General features: G+C 36.2%; 1 protein-coding gene across 5 annotated transcripts in view; it reads right to left on the reverse strand.

Annotated features, from left to right (window-relative positions):
- Positions 1–20,617, reverse strand: part of LOC131436773 (uncharacterized) — a 607,210-nt gene extending 586,593 nt beyond the window's left edge. For 3 of the 5 annotated variants that reach the window (XM_058605680.1, XM_058605679.1, XM_058605681.1), the window contains exon 1: positions 18,626–20,616. The gene's annotated coding sequence lies outside the window, so the exon portion shown is untranslated. Of the gene's footprint in view, positions 1–18,625 lie in introns of all 5 variants that reach the window. The other 2 variants (XM_058605678.1, XR_009230662.1) reach the window with 2 other exon arrangements.
- Positions 20,618–22,032: the final 1,415 nt, after the last annotated feature.

Consider the following 22,032-nt stretch of genomic DNA (forward strand, 5'->3'; position numbering starts at 1 on the left):
ATGATGCGAGGTGAATAAAGTTTGCGAGTTCTGCTCGATCTAGTGAAAAAATTTATTTTGCAACCTTATAACTCTTGCACTTCACTGTCATACAACGACCGGCACGAGTGAGGCAGAACAGAAAGATGCTACCGAAATGGCCATTGTATTCAAGGAGGCCCATTTTGGAACACTTGAATGGAGCTTTGTCCATAGGCGAATGCGAATATGTGTGTGACATGCAATTTGGAAGTTTTCCTAATGGAAATGAACTTTTGCACCTGCGGTAGGATTTTGGGACTATTATTGCATAATCTCGGATTGCAAAACTGAAACTGCCACCGCTCCGTGGGGGAACGAAACCGGATGAAGAATGGCGTCTGCTAACTTAGAATAGTACAATAACGTTTACAACATTTGATAGTGCATTCATATGAGACGTTAGTTTCTCCGTTGCCTGAGGGAAAAGCAGCACCAGCATTCAACATTTTTATGGTGTCCTGCGAACTCGGAATTTCCAATAAAATAAATTTAATTTATAATTGCACGTACAGTACGTTGTCAGTATCTCATGACCGTCGAAAAATACAAGTCATAGCACAATGCTGTCCATTGAAGTAGTTACAAATAAAGTGCTCAAGCCATTTCATAAATAACTTGTACTATGTCTAAGAAGGTTCCTCACAAGAAAAGGTAATTTTTTTATCATAAAAAATACCTTCTTGCGTCATTTTTAAATTTGTTTATTTTTCTGAAACAATTTTCATCCGCTGACCCGTCGAACTTCGTCTCACCCGAATTTTTTTCTTGATTTTATGTTTTCGGACAGAAGAATTGTCAAACGTCTTGCTGTTAATGTATCTTTCCATTATTTTACTGATTACTTGACTGCGATGAATTCATAAAAAAATATTGTGAATATGTTGAAGGCTTTTCTTGAGCAAATGCATCGATCGCCATATCATCTTTTGAGTCAGTGCATCGAACAGCGATTGTAGCGATCTCTTTCAAACTAATGGTTTCGACATATGGGATAAAAAGTGAAGCAAAAATAAGTAAGATGACTACTTCAAATTGATTCCGTAAATTTACAAAAGCTGCCCTCGCGACTTGTAGTTCGTCAGTTCTCGCTTGTCTGGTGATATTATTTAGTCGTGTTTGATGAATGTTCGTAGCGTGACAATCACAGGAACAATTTCCGTTAACAATTTAACGAGAAAACGTTTTTTTTACTTTTAATTTACGACTTATGGTTAGTCAGTAATTATTTAGTAAATTGCTGACATATCAGAGACTCGAATGATTCGCATTGCTTAGTTCGACTCCTCTGGTAGAAGGTAAAAGTTTAGATGCGAGAAACCTTACGCTTACGTAGAACTTATCCGCACTTTATCTTCAAATCCTTACTCTTCCTTGAGTACTATTGCTCTACATTTTTCATCTTCTTTCTCCTCTCACAATCTTTAGTTAGTTTGATATTGTTAAAAGATCGAAAGATAAAATGAGTAATTCTTGAAGATTCGAAAGTTCAAGTTAACATTCCTTCAAATATTGTGTCCATTAATTTTTACATGAACACTGTATTCGTTTAATAGTTAATAGATACTTAGAATTGAAAAAAAATTTATATGAAATAATGTGCTATTCTTCTGTTATAGCGGAGTGAACATGAGGAGTGATTTTACCAGTATTCTGCTTATCGTTCGAGTCAATGCATAAAATCTCACAACTAATGGTTTTTAATCCACCCTTGAAAACTTACCCGATGCGACGAAACGAACTTCAGCATGCTAAATGCAAGGCAAACCAATCATTATTTAAACAGGAGAATCCTATCTTTAATTCGTACAAAAATCGTTCTATAATGTGATTTGTTCAACTCACGCCTACGATGGCCAACAATAATCACAATGCATCTTCTAGTAAACAATATCAGAACTTCATTAAATCATTTGGCAAGTATTAATGTTGATACCCAATTAAGCAAGTGGCTCGGAATGACGAACCACATGAATCAAGTATGCATGTGAAAACTTCACACAAAACAACTCGTTGCACGCCAAAAGATTCTTTCAACGATCTTCGACGGCCAAACACTTATGCAAATCGTTGTGCGCTAAACACCTATCGATGATCTAGGCGACTTTTTCAACGGAAAATTCAATTGTCCATACAAAACATCTTTATGGGGTTTTCCCAAGGGGAGAGTCGCTTAACACAAACTATATTGTGCCTCTAAAAAACACTTGAGGTACTGTGAGTCTAAGTATGCCACGCTGTGCCCCATGAAACAGCTACTTGTCAAAACTGAGCCTTTTGTGTACCGCAACTGTGCAACTGTTTGAAAACGAGAGTGCCAATATTGATAAAGGCACAAACGCATTGTGTTAATGTGTGATTGGCACATTGTTCTAAGCGTCCTCCCCTTGGGTTTTCCCACTTTTCCTGCAAGTTTTCCTAATTTTTTTTAGTACGAACCCGGTGGGGGTAAAAACTGATCAAACAAAAAAAAAGAGTCATGTAAATCCGTCTATCCGGTTTCACGTGATGCGATTACAAAGAATGATCTCTGCATTTATATATATATATATATATATATATATATATATATATATATATATATATATATATATATATATATATATATATATATATATATATATATATATATATATATATATATATATATATATATATATATATATATATATATATATATATATATATATATATACATATATATATATATATATATATATATATATATATATATATATATATATATATATATATATATATATATATATATATATATATATATATATATATATATATATAGATAGATGAACAAAGCTTTGCAGAATAGTGAGCGCCCCAAACTCCTTCAAGCATAAAATACTACTAACATTTTTTATAACTACAAAAATATGCTAGTCATCATTGCGGATATTGAAATTGTTTCAGTTTTCGGATGAACGACCAACTTGCTCTGGTTCCTGATTCACACTTGAACTTTCACTTTTTCGCTTACAGAACTGCAATCAAAACAAAAAGATTCAGTTTGAAAAAGATTGCATACATATCTGAAATTATGTCACGATAAGTGTCATCGGAACCAATTTTAAGTCATGGTTTCATGATTGTATTTCCCGATTCTCATGAATGCTGAATCATTCAAACGAGTTAGAGGTCCGCCAAGGGGAGAGTCGCTTAACACAAACTATATTGTGCCTCTAAAAAAACACGTGATATACTGTGAGTCTAAGTGTGCCACGCTGTTCCCCATGAAACAGCTACTTGTCAAAACTGAGCCTTTTGTGGGCCGCAACTGTGCAACTGTATGAAAACGAAAGTGCCAATATTGATAAATGCATTGTGTTAATGTGGGATTGGCACATTGTTCTAAGCGTCCTCCCCTTGAGGTCCGCTCAATGTATTTTTATGTCTCACAGTATATCTTTAGATTAAAAAAAACGTGCTTGTTCCGGTAAGCAGTGAGATGAGATTTTGTTCATATCACGCATCATTAGACTTATTGCGCTCCGACAACAAATTATTGAAAGTTATCTAGGAAATGTTTCTTATCATGAATTCAAGGCCAAAGTATCAAAATTGTATGGATTCCAAACATTTGTATGTTCAATTTAATGGAATTCTTTATATTCTTAATTTCAATTTTTACATTCTGCTAGGATTCGGTTACTAATTGTGGAGTAACGAATATCTACACTTTCCCTCTGAAAAATCCACATAGGGTAACGGCTCCGGTATTCATCTCATATACGAGAACCAGTAATTAGGGTGGAATCTACTGTCTCTGTTCGATAGATTGACCTCAAGAGTAAGATGAGGTTGCTACAACAGCAGTATCGCACAATTGTCGAATTATTTTTTCTAGTTGATTGAAAGTAACATAAGGGGCTGTCCATAAAAGACGTCACGCCGCAAGAGGGAGGGGGGTGTTTCACAAAACGTGACCTTTTGTGACAGAAGGAAGGGGGGAGGGTTGTTGAAATCTGACGTCTAATATTTTCAATGAGCGCATTTTTAAAATATCTATTTATATTACTGTATTGCCCTATTTCCTGAAAAAAAAATCCTCAAAAAACGTTTGCATTCTATGATTTTATTACATGAAATATCGGTGATACACCTTTGCTATTCCAATATTGCAACAAATGAATTTATTGAGATTTGCACTGAATGGGACTGACATGCGGGTATTTTGCATATGGGACAAACATGAGTTGATATTTATTTCACATTTTACTGAACAAACCCTCAACTTTTATTGTAATTACTGAGAGTATATTGAGCATAAGTTTCATTCCTCCAGCTAACTCATAATTGGCCAAAATCTATATGGGACTGATATGCGAGTATGGGCAGCAGTGTGCCTTCAGAATTAGATTATTGAATGAAAAAAAAGAAGTCACTTTTACCATTTTTTTTCGAAGACCAATCACTGAATATCATTTCGTCGAAAGAATCAAGTATAAATACTACAAACCGTAAAATGTGCAATTAATTTTTTTCGAAATAACTGAACCGATTTTTCAAAACTTGAATTCAAGTGAAAGGTCTTAGGATCTTATGGACAAGATTTCTAGTGATTGAATCAACTCAATGCAACTATTTCCAGCCGTATTTCAATGTTTATCACTCATTCGTAGCACTTTTAACACTAACAAAACAAGTTTTGGAGATGTTCTAATTGCCGTGACACAAAAATACGTCAGCTCAAAAAAGAAACTGTAGATGGACTATGATTAGAACAGTTGAGTGCGATTTCGCAGAGAATTAGACTTTACTTACTCCGATTTGAATGAAGCTTTGCACACGTCTTTTATGTGACATACAATAACAAAAGACTAACTTTTGAATCGGGTGAATGATTTTTCTGTTTGCAAAAGATCCGATTATGGATTTGTTTTGTGTGCTGCTCACGCTGCACACATATATTTGTCGAAATTTTTCTGTTTCTTTGCATTCGAGTAAAATGCAGAATCACCTCGATCATGGAGTCCTAAATGATCGTGATAAGCACCTTTCATCACCAACATCAACAAACTAAACGGTCCTTTCCAGAGCATCCAAAACTCTTAGAGAACTATTTTCGAGAAAAAATTTCGTGTAGACACAAATAAGTTTACCGGAAATACACAACAAACTGCTTCCCAAATATTTAAAACAAATTAAGTCTGTAACATTATCGTAAATAAGTTTAATTTTCGAGTCCAGTTATTTGAAACTAAAAGCAGTTATTTATAACATTTTTTTACACATTGTTTATTATAATATATATGAAACTGCAAAACACTTTTACAGTTTTATTGAATGTACGACTAAGCCTTAGAAATTCTCTGCACACTGTTACAAAGCGTTGCATGATTTGAACTTTAAAGCAATATGACAAATTTTAATAAAGTTTTATTTTTCTTATATAAAAATAAACGTATTTCGTACTCAATCATCTCAACAAAGAAAATAAAACAGTTCTAGTTTGCTAACACTGCTGAATTGCATAAAAATCTTGATGAAATGGAACATTGTATTCAAGCACTATATGAACAATGATTTTGAAGCAAATTTTAGCAGGAAATCGAATGTAGTTTGGACTAAAAAAAATCTTCGATCACTTAAGTAGCAACTAAGAACAGCATTAAATTCGTGCTATCAAAAAAGACAAGCATCATATCAGTTTTTCACTGATGACGGTATGGTAAAGTGGGGAGAGACGCCGCACTTTTCTATAAGTTAAAATAATATTACCAGGAAGTAACGAACCATTACTGTGAATATTTTTTAAAATATTACAAACATCGAAATCGAATAAAAAAAAGTCAGTTAAAAATTATTGATTATCATAATAAATTATTGACATCAAAAATGTTTTATTTTTTGGATGCGCATCCAATACAATTTCGTGGAATTTGTTTGTTTCATGAAATATATCTTTGGTCAGTTGCAGGTTTTTCAAGCGAAAACGACATAACATTACATTTCATCGAAACACGCATGATCCTTAAGGGCTGAGGCCAGTAGGTCTCCATGCTCTCTCGCAAATGTGCAAAATGACTCTCGATGTGGCCGGGTGTCCAAGAAAGCTTTGATATTTTCTATTACAAGTTTGACTACATCACATGAAATCCAATGAAGCTACCGCTTGTTTGGCAGCCTTGCTGAGCCGATTTTATTTCTCTCTTATGTTTCGTTACGTTACCAGGGAACTAAAATGGCGCCGACATAGAAATCGACTTACCTCCACAAAAATAACATTCACTTAATTTTTATCGCGACAACATATATGCTTTTATGCACTAATCGCATCTGAATTAAATTATCTAGACATTGTCAGGATAGATTTTTGATCGATGCTTTTGAAGGCGAGATATTCAATGAACAAGTTGAAAGTTTCAGTTTTCAGCTATGCAATTCTTCCTTCAGAAAAAAGACTATCCCGACCGCTAAAGTCAATGAATCATTCTGAAATTTCCACAGAATAATCAAAACTAATTTTCTAAGAGATTGTCAGTTGGGTTTTTTAATATTCGTCCCCGTTTCTGAGAAAATCAGATTTGAAGCGTGAAAATAGCCCTCTAAAACGCCCTGAAACACCCTGGCCTCAGCCCTTAAGTCACCGCGGGCGAGCTTATTATATTTGATCAAAGCAACCCTGTCAGAGCATTGGGCCGTTCTGTGACATTTCGTGTAATGCTTGCTGACTAGCAACAACGTCGTCACCGCAACCTTTCTCTGACATGTCTCATGTAACACTGAAGTTTTAGCAATAATTTCGCTTATATTTATTGAATCGTGTGCTTTTTTTAAAGATATTTTTAATTCAGGCCTATTTGCGTACAAGCTTTACGTGGCCGATTGAGCCGATTTTTTAAATAATTTTTTTTTTTTGAGTTGGATCTCGTTATCACCCTTTTTCTAGTGGGAGAGGAGCTTCCATTTCCCTCCTGCGAGGATTGAGGGGCACTTCGTTCGTGGTTCGTCTCGTCATCCATTGCCGCATCGATGGTATTGTTGTCGATTTCCGTCATCTTTTCGTTGCTACTTGCTGTAGATGCACCTTGTTGTATATTGGTTGCAATTGCTGGTTGGGTTTGTGTGAAGGAAGCACCGTTGTCCTTTGGAGTAGTTGCCTCCTTGTCCAGTTTATCACATGGCTTACCGTAGTGAACAGCTTTTTGGCCATATTGACATGTGGCCATCTGATTGTCATAGGTAACAAGTGATTTGCACGGAATTCTTGTTTCTTGACCGAAAATCACATAAGAAGGTATAACCTTCTTCAAGTGTATGCGTCATAAACGTATGTTACGCCATTTAGAATACCGGGGAAAAAGTTCTTCCACTTTTCTTTTTCAATAGAGAGAATCTATCCGTATTGAGACATATTTTTGCGAATACAGGAATCGGTGACGCTTGAGTAAAGATCATGCACACGCACTTCTATAGCACTATCATCCATATATACTGGAATGTTGTACTTAATGTTCTCGTGCTCCACATAGTGCACATTGTTATTGTCTTTAGCGAAATGAATTGCATCCAACTCTTTATAAAACTGGATGTAAACAACATTATTCGTCTTATTGCATTGAAGTAAATGCACACGTTTAATGTCAAGATGCATTTGCTCCTTAAGCAAACCTTCAAGTTCTCGTATCGAAGGTCGAATTTTGCACTGCCTGAAGTCAACAACAATTGTATTCTTTCGTGTCGGCGGTAGCTTTTGTTCGTTTGGTTCACTCATTTCGAGGTCGTTCTATTGTTCACTACACAATACTGTACATGGTTTCTTCTGTCCCGAACGTAAGCGGTTTTGTTTTATCGACTGACTTGGATGAGATGAAAAACCGAACTGAATCGTGTGCTTTCTCAGTTTCTGTGTATTTCTATTGTAATATGAATTAAATTACAATTGTTAAGATTTAAGTTGCGTGTTTAGTCAAAAGTGATGACTTTCAGGCATCATTTGCTTCATCATGTTCTATTCTGTGATATTTTGTAGAGAAAATTGTATAGAAAGAAGAAAGGAACTGCACAGTTTCTCTTTTGCTTTAAATTGCCAATCAGAGCGATGCTAACCAACTGGTAGGTCGTTTACTCCTTCAAAGCCATCGTCTCCCTTAGGAAAAGTCAGTAAGGCAGTATCGCATCATAGATTTTCAGCAGGCGAAATAAGACATTGCTCGCTTCTTGTCAAATCTGCAATCATCTGCAATTGAAAATACAAAGCTTTATCCATTTAAATCGATGCGTATCTTTTTTTTTTTTAATCGGTAGGTGGAATAATATGAGCCAGAAACTGAAATGTGTATGTAATTTTCATTAAGTTTTTAATCAAAAAGTTGGATAGCCACTGATTAAAAACCATTTTTAACACTTATGTATCTGTTCGAGAAAAGACGAATTTTCATTTCAAGAACTGATTGAAAGGACAGCGAGTCGTCTGTTCGGTGGAAAACAAAAAAAAACAACCCAAATAAAACCACTGATTCGGAACCACTCGAGTCGTTTAATTGCGGTGCTGGAACTTTTCTAAACAAATATAATAAAAAAAAATCTTCAACTTGAAAGTGTTAATGTATCCGTTTGCTTCAGTGGAACGGGCGAACCGCAGAAACAAAAGAAGGAAAACAATTTTACGCACCAGGCTCGAAATGCGAAAATCGTGTCAAACCCGGTTCGGAACCATTCCACCTCCTCGGGTTTTGATTTTCCGCGTCATTTGCGGTTCGAATTTCGCAACGTTTTCCGTAACTTATCGAATGATACTAATTCAATTTGGGGCCGACAAAATTACGCTTATTTAAAATTTTTCTACTTTGAAAGATTGAAAGATGACGACTGCTCAGTATTTTTTCTCGAATCAACGTGTTTAAATTTTCCATAATTTTATTTTTACAGTAGTAGGAAAATCGCTTTAGCTACACTGCCCGGACGTTAATTTAATCCCAGATTCTCACAAATCCATGACAATTCCACTTTTATTAATTTGAATAAAAAATTGCATAATTAATTTCATCAGGATTGTGACACTCCACCGTGAGATCCTTCACGCAGCGACGTCTCGGTTGTAGAAAAAAAAAATCAGCATTCCGAGAAGGGGTTTCCTTCGAAGAAAAGCTCGAACCGAAAAGTCCACAGACCAACGAACGAACGGGACTAAAATATAAACGGAAGAATGGCACTTCCTATAGCTTCTCTCCGCAGTCCGGTTGACGGATAAAAAAAAATGGGTCGGTTACTTCGAATGCTGTGGGAGAGGACAAACGAAACGGGAAAAGCATTTTTCCTCCTGTGCTTGCTTCCTGGTGGATTTTCCTACTCACCACCCATCGTCCGCTTTAGGTCTAATGAGGGGTGGAAATGTGGAGACTGGGAACAACAGCAGCAATAAGGCTGCCTTCTGTAGTTTGCTTCTCATTCATCCATTCTTTTCCTACAGTCATTCATTTATGCAACGAATGTGGCTCAATTTGAAGTGTCGTAAAAAGTGTGGCACGAGAGAAGGAAACCCGCAGACAGACGGTGCGCGCCGGCAGTCGTCACCCGATGGCACTGTTCGTCTATGCTTCGGGAGCTCTCACTCAAGAAAAGTTGAAATATGCTAACGAAACGGCTCGCGAGAATATCTGGCCGCATCAGTCTCCGGATCAACCGCCCTACCCCACCTTGTTTGCTACCGTTCAACACAGTTCTAGCAGGATGTGAGTGAATGGTCTGAAAAATTTGCACAACGGATTTTCTGTGAAAACTAAATGAAATCTTGTACTGATTGTTCAGGGATGATCATGAAGGGGGGGGGGGGGGGGGAGGTGCGCTAGGTTTATTACACACTTCCGGAGCAAGCTAAGCGCTAGAGACTGTTTTGAGATACAAGATGCCCACCATTCGAGATAATCTATCACGTGACAGTTTTCTACCTAATTTTTGAATTCGGTCACAAAATGTGTGTCCTTTAACCCTGGTCATACCGTAATGAAGAAGTCCGATTCAACACCAGCGGTAGCAGTTTTATGTGACAGCCGACACAAGACGAAGACTAGAGAAACTTCATCATCGCCGTTCGTTGCGACATCCTTCCACAACTGGTGGCGGCATCTACGGTTCGAATGAGAGTTAGTTTTTTTTCTGCGAATTATAAGCGTCAACTTATTCCTACGCCGCTCGGAACATTCTGGTCTTTCTGCATTTTATGGCACGGTTCTCGGATGCTGACATACACGGCCACGAGCTCTCTTCTTGTATGTGCTAATTTGGTAGAGTGAAACGGGAACATTTAAGCATAATTGGTGGAAGAGTTTTTTATTACCTGTTCGAATACTTGGCCTAAATTATCGAAATAGTTATTCAAGAAAAGGTTTCTGATTGAATTATTTTCATCGCTATTTTTATTACGATGGGCAGTTCATTTTTGCTGATTAATCGATAACTTCCCTAGTAATGTGAACCAAAACTAAAAATTTCAAGGCTAATTAAAATGATGAACTTATAACCATAACTTGCGATACAAATTGAAGATTGGAGAATTCGGACTTTTGAAGAGAACGCCGAATATTCAAATTATAAACGAATGAAGAGATTGGGAAAACGATTTTTATGTGTGCTACTTTTCATTCCATGAGCTAAAACTAGTTTAGAGTGTAATGTGTACGTGCGCAAACTTTCGCACCGTCTGTCAAGTAGTTATCAAGATGGAAAAAAGATTTCCACTTTCACGAAGGTTTTGGCGGGATTTGACATCGTGCCAACGAAAAAAATCTGGAAAACAAGGAAGGTAATAATAAATATTTGAAGAAAGAGTGAATGAAAATATTTAAGAAAAATAGAACGACTGTTGTCTGAATTTGAAGTCTGAGGTACGGACATTTGGCCGACACGGAGAACCGGCAGATCACAAAATTAAAATATTTCAATTGTTGTTTATCGCATTGGTTGTTTCACCTAAAATGTTGTTGATCTTACTAGCATATCTGTTGATTTTGTCATAAGGGGCTGTCCATAAAAGACGTCACGCTTTTTTTGACGATTTTTGACTCGCCATCCTCCCTTTGTCACAAATTGTCACAGAAGCAAAGACCCCCCACCCCCCTATGTCACATGTCACGAATTCAAAATAAATAAAATTCATCTCAATACATTCTCAATATGTATGACAAACCATACAAATATGAGGGAAGAACCGTTTTATTACATGCTGTCATTAGATTAAAAAATATCCCTAAAACTACAAAATCATCGGAATTATTTTATTAATATCAATTATATAAATTAACAAAAGTATTGGAATTGATGAAACATTTGAACCATCTGTTTTATTCCTCCTAGGGGTACACCTATATATTATTGTTTTAGGTAAAGAATAATATTTCCTTAGTGTAGCATACAGGACTGATAAAATAAAGACCAAAACCTCATCGAAACGAGATCACTGCCGGAGAATCTTTTCAAGATCAGTTGATCAGTGAATTTTGAATCACATCGATCAATATCGGTACTGATCTTCCGTCACACAATGGGTAGTGATTTTGAGCTAGAATGATTCTTGATTTATGTAAGTTCATTCATTGGATGATTTGATAATCTTTGATGTTGGTGGAGGAAAATCACATATGATCAAGATAAGACATGACATGATCTACGTCTGAAATCGTTGATCTTCCGCCCTTTTTCAAATGGAGTACAATTGAATCAACTGCTCCAGAATCAGATAAGAGAAATTCTTATGATATACTATTATCAATGCTAGAAAATTAAATAACTGAAAAAAATGTCAGTGCATAACTTAAGTTATACCGTTTGAAGGCATCTTTTTCTTTTTTACTCATATTAGGCAAAATGCATTCTTTTCGCTAATTTACTCGCTCCTCCGTGCACTTTTGCTGATTACAACAGAAATGATTTCCTGCATCATTCATTTCCGAATTTACAAGAAGAAGCTTTTACATCAACAAATACACGTTTTCCTATAAATTGTAAACGTTTATTGTGGAGATTTTTTCAGGAAATAGGGCCAAGCAGTAATATAATTAGGTATTTCAAAAATGCGCTCATTGAAAATATTGGACGTCACATTCCAAAAACCTCCCCCCCTTCCCCCTGTCACAAAAGGTCACGTTTTATGAAACACCCCCCTCCCCCTTGCGGCGTGACGTCTTTTATGGACAGCCCCTAACCATTCAGGTAAACGAAATTGCTGTATTCAAATGCTATACTTGGCGAAGAACGAAGACAGCAAAACGCAGAACAGAAAATCTCTTCATTTCACCAGAAACGTTTCATATTAAAAACTTTCAAAGGCTAATGGATGCCATTCATGTCAGTTACGTAGTAACTGTATAAAAGTTGTATAAAACAAGTTTTCCATGTATTAAATAGATATTCCTACAGTATAAATGTTTTAATTTCATCCGCTAGAAATGTATTTTCGGACAGTTCATGTGCATCTGTAGCATTAGGCTTATCAGCCACATTCTTGAAAACGGAATCAAAAAAGCTCTCCCTGCGAGCCATGCTGGTGAATTCCCTCTTGGATATTTCAACTTTTTGTTGCATTTCTATATCATCTATGAGTTGCATTTCTATATCATCTATGAGCAGCTACTTAGGAAAAATTTCGTTGATCAAGCGGTGAACGATTAGCTATGCTTCGAAGAGACCAGCAGCCAGTGTTGGTGATTGCCGAAAATTTAACAGAAACTGCTATATTGCTATCTATATTGTATACAACATTTTCAATCCGGTAGAAGATTGATTCATACTCTGAGTATTTCACGCCCTTAAAAAAAATTACAGTCTGATCATGATCGTTGCTGTGGTAAATTTCCCAAGAGTACTAAACTCATCCTTGAATATTCAAATAAGCTATAATTTGTAAAGCAAAAGAAAAACTCGTATCTCTACGTGCATTTACTTGAATCCGTATAAATCAGAACATAAGAATATTGCTTCTGGGGACGAGTATAGCGTGATGGGTAAGTCGATGCCTTTTACGCAACCCTCCTGGGTTCGATTCCCAACCTCGCACATAGGATTGGAAAGTTTTTCCTAGTCCGAAGAGGCAAATGATCAAGGTTAAAATCTTTCTATAATCGGACCAAAAAAAAATATTGTATTTGTTACAGCAAAATGCGTGCTAGGATTGAAATCCAGATCAATTTATTCTGGGCTGGGGAAAACCGTGTACCAAAGAAATCATATTGACTACCATCGCATCCAGATTGCTACAGCAGCCAGTTTGGTCGGGAATCATTTCAACTACGAAGTGAAATACACTGTGCATTTGATGGTCAACTAATCATCGCCGTTTAATATTAGAACTCCATGTACCAAGCATTTTGCATCTTGAATCGAGTCTCTAGAAATGACTATTTAAAAAATTGATTCGACTGAACTTTGTATCGCTTTCGAGTGATCGAAATCCCAACAATGTGAAAATAAATTTCGAGCGGCGCGGTTCGCATTGTCAAATAAAAGTAAGCAAACCCATATACATTGCAATCACGATAAAAATGTAACTGAGGATCTTCTAATAAACTATCGAAATTTTCAAGCCTATTTGAACGAAACTCTGGAAGTTATGGACCTTAATCTATGGCTATCTCATTCTACGAAAAAGCAAGAGCTCGGCGCACAGGTCCAAGATTTCTACTTCGATTGACTTCAAAACTTGATAAAACATTCTTGAAATGTTTCGTTTTAATAAATTATGAACGAAAAAATATGATTTTGTAGTTAAATAAAATGTTAAACCCTACCGGCTCCCTTGAGTAATCAATTGTTTCCATTCATTTTATAGACAAAAACCTTTAAACGCGTTTTCCTCGAAAGCAGGTTTTGAAAGTCCGTGTCCATCGTCATTCAAAAACTACTGCACCAATTTTTTTCAAATTTTGCACACACTTTCTACATATAAAAAACCACACCCCAACGTTTTCCTTTTCGTTGTTTGTTACTTTGGGGAGGTTTAACAGCTACAAAATGGCGGATTTTTTCGTGGAAAATCGTAGTTTTCACTTTGAACAACCACCAAAAATTTAAAAAATTTAAAAAAATCAAACAGAAACGTTGGGGTCTAGAAAAACTTCTACTCTAACTATGCTGCTTTGATTTGTTGACTTCTGCTTAGTCTGCGCTGAGATACAGTGGACACCGCAAATCATGATTTTCAAGAAGCGTTCTCAAAAATACCCCTTCACCGACTTATTTCTCAATATTTTTCCACGAAAAAATTACAAAGGTTTTTCGAATTATGCTTTTTATCATGCAAAAGATTCGAATTTATTTTGTTGAACGATAATTCTGGAAAAAAAATCGCAAAAATGATAATTTTTTTCATCGTTTAGACCCTACGCCCATTTTACGCACGAAAATGTGAATTGAGATATCCGATTGTGAATCAAAAAACCGAACACCGTGAATTAACAAATTAGGCAACAAATCTAAAATTGAAATAATTTTCTAAATTGTGGAAACTATATATTACACACAGTAGCAGCAGACCTTGTGCATATTGCGCTTAGACAAATTTGTTCTCTTTCTTAGAAGACAACCAGGCGCAAGCGAAGAACTTTAGCTGCTATCTCAAAAAAACTCGTTCGCGCATTTAAGTACCGCGGCAGAAATGAATGTACAACGTTTTGTACGGTCTCGAGGGCATTTAGCCAAGAACGAGATTCAATTGACTTAACTCTCCGATTAGTCTCCGATATCAATATAACATTTATACAATTTTGTAAGAATATTAAACTCTACATTTTTGGCAGTTGTGTTTTCTGATACTTGTTTGATTACTTTCCTTGGCGTACGGTGCAATTGTTAATGATCAGGTTTTCAAATTTGCGGAACTCAACACCACCTTAAAATTCATGTAAAATTGTATGCGCTGTCATACATAAAAACCATTCAAATATGATCTAGAATTGAATATACACAGAAAAAAAAATTATGAATTTTACAGGTGACAGAATTCTACAAACGATACAATTCACAACTACTAAATTTTTCAAATGACGCAATATTCCATTCGCACAGAATTTTACACACTCCGAGTGAAATTTGCACTCGACTACCAAGTGCCACTGTATGGATTTATATGCAACAATTATTCCATGAACAGATATGAGCTCTGTGGTTCAGTTGAGTGACCGATGTGCTTGTGATCTAATGTTTCTCGGTTCAAGTCGCGCTACTGCTAACGATCTTTTGTTTATTATTTCATTCGAATCAAGCCATGTAATTTTGTGTGAAATACGACGCTCCATTTATGTGCATCTTATAAGATGTAAAATCACAAGATTTTTTCGAACTGTGTAGTAATCCCGTTAGTAGTTTTCATTATTTTAAATTGCTTTTCAAATAATATCGATTATTGAAGTTATTTTTTACACTTTGATTCCGAAAAATATTTTAATAGACATATATTATCGAACTTAATTCGTCATAAATATCCAGTTTTCCAAAATCTTTTAGGTCTTAAAAAGTTGTAGGTTAAGTTGTGGGTTGCAAGCTCATATGTTTAATTAATACGGCAAACGATACATAAAATTAAATATGTGGAATGAATCCCACTGTCGTGGGGAACACGTTTCCATGCAAAAATCAGCACATTTGCTCTCAAAGTACCGGCTAAGATTTTATCCGCTTATCCCATTCAAAATTTTTTGTCCAGATTTTACACAAAAACTGACTTTAAACGATTTCTGTTCAGGAAAGTTCAAGTCCGGTTTTGGCATACATAGAATATTAATTCGGTTCTCGTGTTCAAAACTACTTAAGGGGATTTTCAACGATAAGTTACACTTATCAGCCGTTAATATAACGCTCAATCACTTTTTGAAATTCGCTATGTTTCAAACAGTATCACACGCAGAGATTTTTTGATAAAAAGCATTATAAATGAATGTTTCTTTCATGTTAAGAAAACTTTTTTGTTATTGTCGTTCATTTACATCACGATGTAAAAATCTAAAATTAAATAAATCCAAAATGGAACTGGTATCGATCAATTTTCACGAACTTGCAACTTTTTTACGGTTCAAAACGAAGTTATTGTGGATTGAATTTTATTTAGATTCAACTTTCCATTCTGCAATTCCAGAATTAAGAAACTTTTAACCTTATGGTTATTTATCAGAGAAACTCCACCAAATAAAATTTAAACTGGCATATAAATTAACATTAAGAGGTTATAAATTAACACAAAGAGTTTATAAACCTTTAAAACTGGTCTGACACATACATTTCAAATTACCTTCTATGTCAAATATGTAAACAGAATTAGAAATACATTCGAAAAATATGGCGAGATTGATTTTTATGCTCATTTGATAGAACGTTTTGCTGAGAATCTACGAATAGTTTAGGCATCATTTTTCCAAATTGTTGCATCTAATTAGAAAGCGACACCCATATGTAGAAGATCCTGCAGTTGAATTCTTGAACTTTACAGGCAGTGAAACTGTTAATTTCGAAGATGGAAAAATCAAGATCAACGAATCATCAAATCGTAATCACTAGCGAAGATGATAATAAAGATCACTCCTGATATATTTTTTTAAAGAACAGTTGATAAGTGATCTTTGAATCACATTGATCAAAATCAATACACTGATCTTGCGTCACACAAAATCGTGAGTGATTTTAGACTACTATTATCAGTGCTTCCTGAACGATCAAATCACTGGACGATTCGATCAGCTTTGAGCATTGTGGAAGAAAATATGAGCAAGATCAAATATGAGTTTTAAAATCGTGGAAAATTGCCAATTTTATATCTTTGGGAAGTTTAGTGATGGTTGATAAGGAATATTTAAGAAGCACGTACATCAATGATTTTTCGTCAATTTATATGCATGAGGGTGCTCCTATTGGAAAACATTGTCAATTTGTAACTTTCAGGAATGCTCCTTTAACCAGAGTCCTTATTACCAGAGTTGGGAAAAAATCGGTTCCGTTACGGCGCGATTTACGAAGTTTCAACACATGTTCTCGTTTGTTACAAACCATGTTTAATTTCACAACCTGTTGTTTAATTCGCAATAAAATGAATACTAGTAGAAGGGAAATGAATGCTAGATGAAGGTTTTATGCAAATAATCAGTTTGGTTCGGAATCACATTGATAATGTCAATTTAACAGTTTTCACTGCACAATAGCAACTTGTAATGCAACATTAGTAAACACGCAATGCAAACAGTGATTATAGCGACAAAAGACTTTGTTTTATTTCCAGCAGGTTGATGCTGATGATGGTGTTCATGCATTATTTAGATTAAACCCAATGAAACCCCATTGTTACATGAATTTGATTAATAGAAGTAACAGGAGCGCAGCATTTGGTGCAGCGTTCGAATGGTGCGTATCAATTGACGAAGAAAAATCCTGCACTACTGTTTCTTCTGTGTTTAATATTCAAATTAAATAGGGTAATATTATTCAGCTGCAAAGCATGCTTTGTGATTGGACATGTTTTCCTCAAAAATTCATTATAATATCTAAAATAAATATGTGATATGAAAAGGTAATACTGACTATTTTTATTTACTGTGAATCAAAAAATTGCTTTTTCCACCCCTGGATTATTTATTATTCACTAATTTGATTCAAACATACCGCAGAACATCAATAGAATTTTAATGATCGATTTTTTGTCCTATTTTTACAAATTTTTGTCTTTTAGTATTCATGAGAAAAAATCGATTTTTTCCAATCTTCAAGTAAAACTGAAAGCAATCACACTGTGCTCACCCCTTGAGCAGTGCAGAAATCTCAAAAAGAAGTTGAAGAGAAGCTCATTTAATTAATCCCTAACCTATGTTCTACCGAGGAGATTTAAAGATTGTCACTACTAATATGTTTATGATCAACTATGATGCTATCGATCAGGGGCGGCAAGTTCCAAAAATTATTTGGGGGGGAGGTTTCTCAAAAAGTTATTATCATATATCATTTTATTTAGCACAAAAAATATCTTTATACAGAGAACGGAGAGAGTAACGTGATTATCCAAAGTTGGAGAAACATTAAACAATGGGCAGAATGAATAAAGTGTAGTAAATTCTTATATTTGTAGTATTTTCTCAAAAACAAATTCGAACTTATATAATAAACGCTACTTTCGAACTTGAGCTTATACTGCATGCCGTATCTGCACATATAGAACATATAAACAGGAATTAAAAAAAACTCAAGAAAGTTATTAAACACTTTCTTCAAGCGTCTATTTTGCACAGTTAGTCAAATTCTCCACTAAGTTGAATTCAATTCTGTCTAATACAGGAGCATCTTTGTTGCAAGACAGAAGTTCTCGAGAATTTCATTTATCCAGTCAATTTCGGTAATTTATCCAGTCATTATTTTTCGACAAATAATCGACGTGCCTCAAAAATTACAATTTTGCGGTGAATAAATTCTGATCGTAATTAAAAATGCCCAAAATCGAAAATAAGTTGGAACTCGTGCTCTCCAAGCCATTCTACCTCGAATTGTTGTGCCATAAACTCCCGGAACCCTTTAAAGCACTCTCACCTAATCAGCCGTCGTGTGAAAGGCCAAAACAATGAGCAAACAAGCACTCTTCCGTTTGATCGTAATCATCACCATCACCATAGCATCTACCACTTACCTTACACGAAGAGTCCTTTCCTTGGTTCGAGGTCGAACCGGGTGAAAAAAAACACTTCAGTCTGCCGCTAGCCTAGCTGCTCGCGTTTCTTCTAACTTTGCAACGGTGCTCACTTGGATTTCTTGAACGGTGTGTATTTTTCTCTTCTCACCAACACCACGGGTGCTTTCCCAACACTTTGGTTCCGCAGCAGGTCTGTGGGCTAGGATTTGGCTTGCGTTTTACAACAGCAGGCTATGCCTTCTTCGGTACAGTTACGGCACGTGCTGCACACTTGTCGCACACTTACTTTTTTTTTACACTAGCCCTGATGGAAGTCAGCGCTTTCCGTCAGGCAGCAGGCGGAAACGGAGATAGTTTGGTACATGATGATAGTTTTTCTTTCCTTTCGGCGGGGATGAGATTGAATATACACTTCCGATCTCCCGTTTTTCCGTTCGTTGGGCAGACGTGGGGAATTATTACGTGTTTACAGTTTGTGATTATTTTCCTCTGGTTTCGGTAAAAAGGTTCAGTTGCACAATTTTTCCAAAGGTTCTTAAGTTTTTTTTTTAGTTTTGCTTGTCTGCTTGAGCTGCCAATAGTATTTTTGCCTATTAGAGTATCTATATCGTGGCAGAATGTCACCAAGATTCATTCACTTACAGATTCGCTCCAAGCAAAAGGCAAGCGACGATATTTCACAGGATTAGATAGTCTTACGGTTGCCCGTACACGGACAGTAAAAATAAGAGGGCTCACAGTAGCAGCCGGTGTGCCGGAAAGAGTGTGACTTAAGTCAGTAGAAAAAAAAAAAAACATGAAACGAACTTGCCTGCCGCCTTTTACTAAATGTTTCTACTGCGTTTACCGTTTTGCTTGTGGACGTGGAGTGGAAATGTTTATGCGAAAATGAGTCAAACGAGAAAACGTTGTCCTTTCCGCGCAAAATACGAGAGCCTATTTGGTTCGGTAGAGAAAACATACACAAAAATTGTCTCAGGAAGGGAACGAAACCGCACTGTAACTTGATTTCATTCCACCGTTTTGAATTTATGGAACACTTTCGTGGAGATTTTTCCCTTCGTTGCTTGGGACTTTTAATTAAATTCAAGTACACTCACGGCTCATGTCTAGGACAATGTTGCGACTATTCTTACACTAACTTATTATCGTGCACAGAAACTTCAATTAATTTCTACACTAACCACAAAGCTTTTATTTTCGCTAAGTGAACACTCTCACCAGGAAAAGCCAACAATCACAACCGTTTCTAAAATTAAGTGAGCTTAGCTTTTCTCTAGAAGATAGCCTATGTACTATGATTAAGTCTGATTTCTCCCTAAGTCATATTATATTTACATGAAATACCACAAAGAATAAACTGTTTCAAACATGGATCGCTCACTTTCACTGAACTACGGGACAAGGGACGGATACACTCTACTAAGGGGAACTAGATTTAATCTACCTCGTGAGTTTATGGGCTAATCTACGCTCTAGTTATTTTAGTATCTAATCAAAATCACAATCATAAAAAAATTCTAAACCAATTATCTGTTACTCGATCGAAATGAGTGCTCATCATAGTTTCGTGATAAAAATATTAAACAACCCTCGAGTATTCACCGATTGTTTCCAACTGCTGTTAATTTTATTTCGTTTGGATGCAGAAGTCCATCGAATCGCACTGCCCTTTCGGTGTGTCCCTTTGGCCAAACACGAAAGTCGAAAGTGTCCTCCGGTCGCACAGGTCTTGCCACGTTGGTCGGTCGCGATAAACTGCTTGCACATCTTCACGATTGGCTCGAAACGGTTTTTCGCCAGACAAGCAGTCTGTGTCATCCGCAGGCAACACACCGAGAACGGTGTTCCTTCGTCTGTCCTACCCCAACGTGGCCCCCCTTGGCGGAGGGCTCCCACAGTTCAGCATATCCTGCGTGTGGGCGACGGTGTTGCCACATTCAATTTCGAGCTGCGATGAATGCATTCGTCTGGACAATAGTATGCATTAACTATGCAAAAATATTCCAAAAATTGAGGAAAATTCAATTCCAATGTAAAAATCTACTCGGCAACATTACTCCAAACGAACACACCGTAAAACACCTGCTCAATGCTGTCAGTTCGAAAAATCCGCACTCAGTCAGCACATTTTCCCACGCTACCGAGCGAGAATGAGTTCCGAATGCTACAGGGGCATCAACATGAACACTCGATACGAATACGAATAAGCGAGAGAACGTGAGTGAACGACTGCACTCAATCGGCTCTCGAATTTACCATCTCAGTCAGCTTTCCCCCAGGAACAGCTCATAGTAGGCCAGTCAGTTGTTTGGAAAAGCAGGTTTTTCACGCTTCGGAGGATGTTGATGTCTTTCTCCGGTTTACTGTGATTCAATACCGAGCATGCGGCATCTGACTGACTGACCACTTGAGTGTGACGATCGTTGCCGAACACACGAACATTTGATCTCGATTCGACGGAGGTCCTTGATTTTAATACCGTTGTTTCGGGATGATCATTGTTTGCAGTAACCACTTTATTGAATTTTTTATTAGACAGCAAAAGGTAAAAGACTACTGTTATAAATGCTCACAGATGGCGATGCTTCAGTAATTAAAACTGAAAACTGAAAAATCCTGCCCGATGCAATATACAAAAAAAAATCCTTTCTTTAAAAATATTACTTTTCGAAATTAAACATGAAACTAGTATGACGACTCCGTAGCGAATACCACCCCTTCCGATAGATACTCAGTTTTAACCGTTGATCCTTGAAAACACATGAAAAGCTCAACAAGCTTCAGAGTACGTGTACCTGCGTTAAATCTTTTTTGAAATGATTCAAAATTCAAGAAAATTTTGAAACCAGTTTTACGATCATCATTAACTTTAATTCTGCAATGAATAAACTTCACTTGATATATTTTTCGGTTTTGAATGCAATCAGTAAGAATATTAGATTTTATTTACGAGTTTGAGGCTGAATAGAAAAACTTAACGTGCTTTTGTTTTTTTTTTTTATATATTTTAAGAATTAGAACTAATCGCCTTGAAATGTATGCGGTTTTTTGTGAAACTCTCTATGATCAATTACAAAACTCTTTTAAATTATATTCAGAGCTTTAAGGCATTCGAATTTTTACTTGGGTTGCGGTTTGGTTTAGTCTATTTAGCGCCATAAGGAGTGTATCGAAAATAAGCTATCCACATACATTTGTGTTGTACGCATGTATTTGTGATGGGTTTTTATACTCAGATCACAGCATGCTGTGCGTTTGGATGTCAGCTTTCGTTTGTTTACTTGTTTGTGCGTTTGAAATTCTGCGTTTTCAAAATGTCGCGTATTGAAAAGGAAGTGAAAATTAGGGTGGTGGACATATGCTAAGTGAAAAAGGTATTACTATGCGAAAATTTGCGAAGC

The sequence above is a fragment of the Malaya genurostris genome, chromosome 3 (assembly GCF_030247185.1).
Source record: "Malaya genurostris strain Urasoe2022 chromosome 3, Malgen_1.1, whole genome shotgun sequence".
NCBI lineage: Eukaryota > Metazoa > Arthropoda > Insecta > Diptera > Culicidae > Malaya > Malaya genurostris.